Source organism: Lactuca sativa, chromosome 3 (genome assembly GCF_002870075.4).
Source record: "Lactuca sativa cultivar Salinas chromosome 3, Lsat_Salinas_v11, whole genome shotgun sequence".
In the NCBI taxonomy this organism is placed as follows: domain Eukaryota; kingdom Viridiplantae; phylum Streptophyta; class Magnoliopsida; order Asterales; family Asteraceae; genus Lactuca; species Lactuca sativa.
In genome coordinates this window covers 35,303,834-35,312,126 of record NC_056625.2, presented here as the reverse complement: position 1 = coordinate 35,312,126, position 8,293 = coordinate 35,303,834, and the positions used below count along the sequence as shown (strand labels likewise).

Genomic DNA, 8,293 nt, shown 5'->3' with positions numbered 1-8,293 from the left:
TTCAGTTTTACGTTTTTAGTTTAGCAAGTTGCAGGAGTTCATGACCAGAAGCTCAAACACACACTTGGTGCCACCACTTGAAGACCCCGAGTCTGCACTTCACAAGAAAAAGACGTCCTTGCAAGAATTGAAGTCAGTTTTTTCTAGGAAGTCGGGAAAGAAGACAGGAGAGTCAAGTTCATCAGCGAGGCACAAGAGAAATCTTGAGCATTTGGATCATACACCCGTCCAAACCGAGTCCGAAAGCGATACCGAGCCAGAATTTGAAGAACACACGAGTGAACCCGAGAACGAGCCAAGGAACGAGATGGAAACGATTGAAGAAATGTCCATGGGAGCTTACAAGAAGCGGATCCTAGAAGATGTGGGTCCTGATTTAGTCCAACCCGCAATACCTGCCACTGCCACATTCGAGCTGAAGGGACACATATTGAGCGCACTGAAGGACATCCCATTTTTCGGGAAAGATCATGAGGATGCTTTTAAGCATCTAGATGAAGTCAACAACATTGCGGATTACTTCAATGTCCCAAATGTCATCAGAAACACAGTCTTGCTTAGGATGCTTCACATCACTTTCAAAGGAGTTGCTAAGGAGTGGTGGAAAGCACTCCCATCGGGTACAATCACCACTTGGGCTCAAATGCGTGAGCAATTCCTGGACCAATTTTGCCCGCCATCCAAGATAGCCAAACTCAAGAAGGCAATATCCAACTTTGAACAACAACCGGGGGAGTCACTATATGAAGCATGGGAGCGGTACAATGGCTTGCTCAGAAATTGCCCTCAACATGACCTAAATGTGCAGCAAGAGATGTCAATCTTTTATGATGGGGTCAATGTGATGAAAAGACAACTCCTTGATTCTCAAGGACCGTTGACAAAGAAAAATCCAAGGGAGGTCAAGGAGCTAATTGAAGAATTCGCGAAGCACTCTCACGAATACGACAACCCAAGGCAAGATGGAATCAAAGGCGGTGGAGGGGCCCAAACTGAAGAAATTACAGTTGTCATGGCCATGCTGAATAACATGGATCGCGGGATAACACAAATGGACCAGTCGATACATGCCATAAGAGTGGGGTGCGAGAGATACAGTGGTCCACACTTGACCAAGGACTGCAATGTAGATGAGTTTGGGAACAGGAAAGCTCAAGTGTGCTACTCTAGTGGGGATAAGTTTGATGAGGACTGGAGGAAACCGAAGAAGGATTGGCTGCCATATGAAGAGTATAAGAAGCAAAAAGAAGAGAAATATAGGCAGACAGATCGAGGCCTTTATCAAAAGGAGCAGCCGCCGACCGAGAAGAAACCCGACCTAGAGACCATTTTGATGAAGTTTATGGAGGCTTCGGAAAAGAGACACGATGCCACTGATTCCGCCATTTTGGAACAACAAACTTTGATAAAGAACCAGCAAGCCTCCATCCATAACCTTGAAGTACAATTTGGTCAACTAGCCACTCTAGTTCATGAAAAATTATCCCCGAAGGATCCCGAAGTAAAGACCCAACCTCACGTAATGGTCATCGATACTGAAGAAGATGCAATATCTGAGTTCCTGGAGGAATTGGAAGAAGAACCGCAGCAGCCCAAGAAATCAAGGATCGAAAGTGGAAAAATTGCTGAACCAGGCTCGCCACAACGTGGCACTCCTCTGGCCACGACGTGGCGCATGTCTGATCAAAAATACTTTGAGCCCGTTCCAGCTTATCATCCACCTTTGCCATTTCCCACCCGAGCTACACTCAGTCAACTGGAGAAGGAGCATTTAGAGTTTGTAAAGCATGTGAAGGGGATCCCAGTTAATACCCCCTTTGTCGAGTCCTTATCCAAACCCCCGAGAACCAGAAATTACTGCAAGACTTGATAGACACTCGAAGGCAATTAAAGAAGCAGTCTACAGTGATTCTAAGTGAACAAACTTCAAAAGCTGTGTTGGGAGAAACACCAGAAAAGATGGGTGATCCTGGACGCCTCACTCTTCCATGTGAGTTTGGGAATAAAATGAAGGTTAATGCTTTAGCCGATTCTGGGGCTAGCATTAATCTGATGCCTTTTTCATTTTATCAAAAATTGGAGATTCAGAAGATGAAGGCTACAAAAATGAAGATTCACATGGTGAATCGTTCGGTGACACAACCCCGTGGCATCGTGGAGGATATTTTGGTGAAAATTGGAAAATTTGTTTTTCCAATAGACTTTGTAGTCTTGGACATGAAAGAAGATCCGGATGTTCCAATAATCCTTGATCGGCCATTGCTTAACATTGCTGGAGCCCTTGTTGATATCCGCGAGTCTAAGCTCACTTTGAGGGTTGGAGATGAACAAGAAGTCTTTGGGATAAAAGATGACTTCCAAGAAGATAAAGAAGAGGTGTTCACAATTATTGAAGAGAATGAACTGAAAGAACTGGAAAAGCTTATGGAAGAAGAGATAAAGGCAGTTCATCAACTCAAAAGGACAAAACCGAGGGCATATGTTCCGTATTTGATTGAAGTCATAGCTTACAAGAGTCCGCCTTCTTAGGTGAGCAAAGAGGATGAGGAAATGACAAGTGATGAAGAGGAGGTCACTTCAAGAGTAACAAAGCCAGTGGTGAAAGAAGAGGAAGATGCTATGGAGTGCAAGGAACAAACTAAGGGCACACAACGCAAGCTTGAAGAAGAGGGCAAGGCAAAAAAGGAGAATTCAAAGAAGGCATATAAAAGACGAGTTCAAGCTTACAAACGGCGGTTCAAGGAACAAAAGATCTTAATGGTGGACTCTTCCGAAGATTCAACGTAGAAGGCACGGAGTCTAGCTTAAGACTCCAAGAAAAAGAAGCGCTTCTCGGGAGGCAACCCGAGTTTGGTTTGCATTTTCTTTTCTTTTCTTTTAATTTTTTTTTTAAATTAGGAAAGACATCAATTCATCATCTAATAACTGATAATTAGTAAAGAATTAGCTGTAGGGAACTTTAAATAATGAATGAAATGCAAAGTAATTAGTCAATATGTTAGACTTTATTAAAATTTTGTATTTGCGTAGTTTCCACGACGTGGGCATAGCCAGCCACGTCGTGGGTCAAAATGGAAACACGGGACTAAAAAGCAGATTTAAGGTCCACGACGTGGGCATAGCCAGCCACGTCGTGGCCTTTAAAAATTCAGGCGGGACCATTTCCTTAAAACCCTTTGACCAATAAGCCGCAATCACACTTGAAGACTGTCGCATGAACGGGAACAGCATAACCCCACAGCCAATTTCTTAATCTACTTCAAATTTCTTTGCAAGATCTTGCCAATTAATCTACTTGGTATGTGTTTTACTCATTATTTTGTAGTTAGTTCTTCCAATTTCAAGTTTTCATGGTTAGGGTTTGTATGATTCACGAAATTGGTTGAATCTAGTGGTTGATTTTAGGTTGAATATCCCTTAAATGTCCATAGGAACAAACCCCAAGCACTAATTTTGGTAGATACGGCATGCACATGGACCGATCTGGAAATTGTGACTGATTGCGGCCCACGACGTGGCATAGTCTGGCCCACGACGTGGCATAGTCTGGCCACGACGTGGCATAGTCTGGCTATGTGTTTATATGTTATTTGTCTATTTGAGATGGGCATGGAAATTGGAGTTTTATACAGGTGTTAAATGATTTAAACTGTGTAAGTATTTATATCTACAAAATTTTTGGGTAGAACATAGGTAGATGGAATAGTTGGTGACTATGGAGTTAGCGCCTATTGTATAAACCTTGGCGACGATATGACTTCATGCCTATTTTATGAACCTTGGCGACTATGGAGTTAGCTCTTGTTGAGTAAACCTTGGCGACTATGGAGTTAGCGCTTGTTGAGTAAACCTTGGCGACTATGGAGTTAGCGCTTGTTGAGTAAACCTTGGCGACTATGGAGTTAGCGCTTGTTAAGTGAACCTTGGTGACTATGGAGTTAGCGCCTGATAACTATGGATTTAGTACTTGATAAATAAACTTTGGCAGCAATGGAATTCGTGCCAATTCCTTACGAATAAATGAATGAAGGATAGTTGGTTCTTAGGGTAAAACCTTAAGAAGATAATGGGGATGGGTAATTGGGTTGATTGTTTGCTGATTAAATATAATAATTATATTATTGTGGGTTGAAAACCCTATATGCTCACCAGGCTTCAAAGCCTGACCCACTCAGTTTTCTTTTCAATACAGGTAATGGCACAAGGGTATAAGTTGACGGACTTGACGAGAGATTTTGGATTATAGATCAGTAGTTATAAATAACTATTGTAAGGTCTATTTCATATTGTTTATGCTTTTGGTCTGTATCGAACATGACATCCCTAGGTTTTATTATTTAATGAAAATACATTCTCTTTGAGAAATGTTTGGATAAATGGTTATCATATTTTTGTTTTTGGGAACAAATTCCGCAACAGTTTTCTTTAAACGATTACTCTGATTTTAAAAACAAAGCATAAACAAATCGGTCTTTTATGGCCGTGAAATTGGGGATGTCACAGTTGGTATCAGAGCATTAGTTTAAGCGAACTAGGAATATGGATTTATTTCTAGACTTAAACTTAGAATGCTAAGCGATGATTGTGAGTTGAGTGTGTCCATTATATTTTAGGTATTACACCTAAATTGACACAAGCACTAGTTTATTTTAGGAGCGATGCCTAAAATGCTTTTATGTGCTAAATGTTATATGTTGCCATATATGATATTATTTATTCGGATCTATGGTTTGTTGCCGATCGGATCTGGAAACCTTATGTGTATAGGATTCTAAGCGTACGTCTACGATATTAGAACTAGCATGTAAACGTTTCGGAGTGATAAGGATGATTTGAATATCTATCGTGAATAAGGATCTAATTTCACCTTATTCGGTGTATAGATCAAAAATGGTGAGAATGAGGAGTGGAGTTGGAAATGCTGATGAAAACAGGAATCAAATACTAGTGATTGAACAAATATTTGTTGTAGCAGCAGCGCCTGAACCAATGACAATGGCCGGAGTTCAAGTGATGATCCAGGCAATGTTGAATAATCAGATGCAAGAAACCAGGCGTCTGATCAGGCAGAATCGAGAAGAATTGTCAATCCAAGTTGAAGAGCCCGAAGTAAATGGAGGGCAGTTTGAAGGAGGAAACTACAGTGGGACCGTTGGTCAAGCCAACCCACCAATAGTTCGCCAAAACAACCAGGATGGAGGAAATGGCGGACGTGGATGCAAGTACAAGGATTTCATGGCATCCAAACCACCATGTCTTTCTGGGAGCCCGACACCGGTGCAAGTCATGGACTGGATCTCCGAAATGGAGACAATGTTTGAAAGTTGCGAGTGTAGCAACAGACAGAAGACTGCTCTTGCAATCCCTCTGTTAAAATCTGGAGTACTAAGCTGGCGGCCGGTTCGATGCCCAAGGGGAAAGCTAGCAAGATGTCTTGGGAAGAGTTCGTGGTGCAACTGAAAATGCAATACTGCTCTGAGCAAGATCTTCTGGAAATCAACAATGAGTTCCAGAATCTGAAGAAAGGAAAATTGAGCGTCACTGAATACGCTACGAGCTTTACGGAGAAGATGAAGCTTATTCCATACCTAATTCCAACTGAACTTTCCAAGGTCAACAAGTTTGCCAATGGATTACCAACAGACTTTGGTCCGATAGTCAAGCAAGCAACCACTCTGAAAGCCGCCATCTGGGCAGCCAAGAATGTTGAGACCCAAATAAAAGAAAAGGGTCTGGAAAGAGCTGAAGTTGGAGAGAAAAGGAAGCGTGAAGGATCTTCAATAATCGACAAAGAAAGCAAATTCTCGAAATCTGGGGGAAGAGATGAAGCTAAGTGGTGTGAGAAGTGTAAGAAGAAACACTTCGGGAAATGTAGCGAGGAGATGACTTGTTACAAATGTGGGAAGACAGGGCACTACGCCAACAAGTGCGCACCCCTCAAGAAGGTGTGCTATAGGTGTAACGAAGAAGGGCATATTTCTAAAGACTGCCCAAAGAAAGACACACCTCCACAGCCAAGGGCATTCAACATGTTCCTCAACGAAGCAGAAAAGGATGGGAGGATTAAAAGATGAAAACTTCATATTAATATATAAAGTCTGTATCAAGAAGCATAGTCTGTTAGAGGCATAGTATAGGGTGAACTTGAACTTTTGTGTAATAGTTTCAAGAATTAATATAAACCCTGGTTTTGTTATCTGATGTGTTGAACGATTATATGATTTATGTATGGTGACTTGGTTAACTGCGAGACAATGCTTGGGACGAGTATGAGTAGGTGTGAATGGTAGTAGAGATCTATACTACCGGAAGCACAGGACTCGCACTTGGATCAGGGAAAGTCACAAGGTTACCAAGGAGCTAGAAATTGTTTCCGTTTTATTCAAGCATGTCATTACCATTGTTTCGGTAATGACTAGTAGGATGATGGTTATTCCGACCCTAGTGGTCATATCAATTGAGTCCGACTACGATGAGAGGTCATCGGGACACGACCCATCGGTTAGTTATAATAGATAAATGAATGTATTTATCCTTAGAAGAAGAAGGAGTCCACAATAAGGATTTATTTTGTAACTTAAAGATGTTAAGCGAAAGTCCAACGTAGTACGAAGAGCAGATGCAGGATTGAGCATCAAGGTTATTACTTAGGATGGAGAGATAACTTATGGAGTCAGTATACGAATCCTATTTCGTTGATGATTCCGGGACGTAATCATCCTAAGGGGGAGATAATTGTAACGCCCGTAGATCAGGGCTAGTCAATTTAGAGACGATAAGCGTCAAAAATGACTTTTTGATAGAAGATTATTTAGTATGAATAATCCTAACTAAGTTGTAGTATATGTTACAAGGTTTCCATGCATAAAAAGAACGTCAAAATCCGAGTTATAACGAAGAAGTTATGACTTGTTGAAGTTTCGCGACAAAACTGGCACAACGCTGAATGACGTAAAAAGTGAATTTACGTTAGAGTGATATTTAGCCTTAGCGATCTAAACGAGAATCCAAGATCTCGTTGTTAGTAGCGAAACGACGAAAAGTTAGGCAAGAACGGACGTCAAACGAAGAAGTTATGAATTTATAACGAAATTTTCTGTCCCGGCCTATTAAAAATAAATAATAAAAATAAAAGTCAAAATTAGCCGACGGAGTCTAAACGAAAGTCGTAGAGCGTAGTCTCACCTACGCGTGGATATAAAGAACGTCGAAAACGGAGTTCGTATGAAGAAGATATGAATTTCCAAAGTTTATTAAATATTTAATATTTAAATTTAATTTTAAACCCCGGTATTATCCGAAGACGAGTCATCGGACTCTTCCGAAGTACGCCCCGCGTACAGCGAAGCATGACGACCTTCGCACTCGAGTTCTTCGGATGACGCATGCAGTGACGTTTCGGACGCGTACGCCCCGCGTACTCCGAGGCTCCAGCCTCTTATAAATAGGATGCGAGGGCATCCGACTTATTTTCTCTTTTTCTTTCTTCTCTCTCCCGTTTTGCATCGTTTTGCGTGCCCGAAGTGTCCCGAAGCCCTGGTCTCAATCTCGAGTCCCGAAGCAAGATCCGAAGCCCCGAGAATCCCGAAGAGCGTGATTCCCGAGCCGAAGCTCTGCCCGCGAGAAGTTCAATTTTTGTGAAGATCTTCCAGATCTGCGGAGATATACTACTTCTGCAAGCCGTAGTGTTGTCTGATCATCTTCTGATCAAGTGAGTGTATACTACCTTTCATAAACACAATAATAATACAAGTATGGGTTGAGTGTATTAAGTATATTGTTGTTTATATGTGTGAGCGTGTAGTTACTTTCTTCTAACACATAAATATGAGGTATTTGCTATGAAATACATGCTATGTGTTTATATGTTATTTGTCTATTTGAGATGGGCATGGAAATTGGAGTTTTATACAGGTGTTAATTGATTTAAACCGTGTAAGTATTTATATCTACAAAATTGTTGGGTAGAACATAGGTAGATGGAATAGTTGGTGACTATGGAGTTAGCGCCGATTGTATAAACCTTGGCGACGATGTGACTTCGTGCCTATTTGATGAACCTTGGTGACTATGGAGTTAGCGCTTGTTGAGTAAACCTTGGCGACTATGGAGTTAGCGCTTGTTGAGTAAACCTTGGCGACTATGGAGTTAGCGCTTGTTAAGTGAACCTTGGTGACTATGGAGTTAGCGCCTGATAACTATGGATTTAGTACTTGATAAATAAACTTTGGCAGCAATGGAATTCGTGCCAATTCCTTACGAATAAATGAATGAAGGATAGTTGGTTCTTAGG

The 8,293-nt window shown here is 41.4% G+C and overlaps 1 non-coding gene across 1 annotated transcript; it reads right to left on the bottom strand.

Moving 5' to 3' along the window:
• Window positions 1-691: 691 nt before the first annotated feature.
• Window positions 692-798, bottom strand: LOC111917321 (small nucleolar RNA R71). Its single transcript, XR_002858855.1, has one exon. It is a non-coding gene; the product is annotated as a small nucleolar RNA R71 (small nucleolar RNA).
• Between the last annotated feature and the right edge of the window lie 7,495 nt (window positions 799-8,293).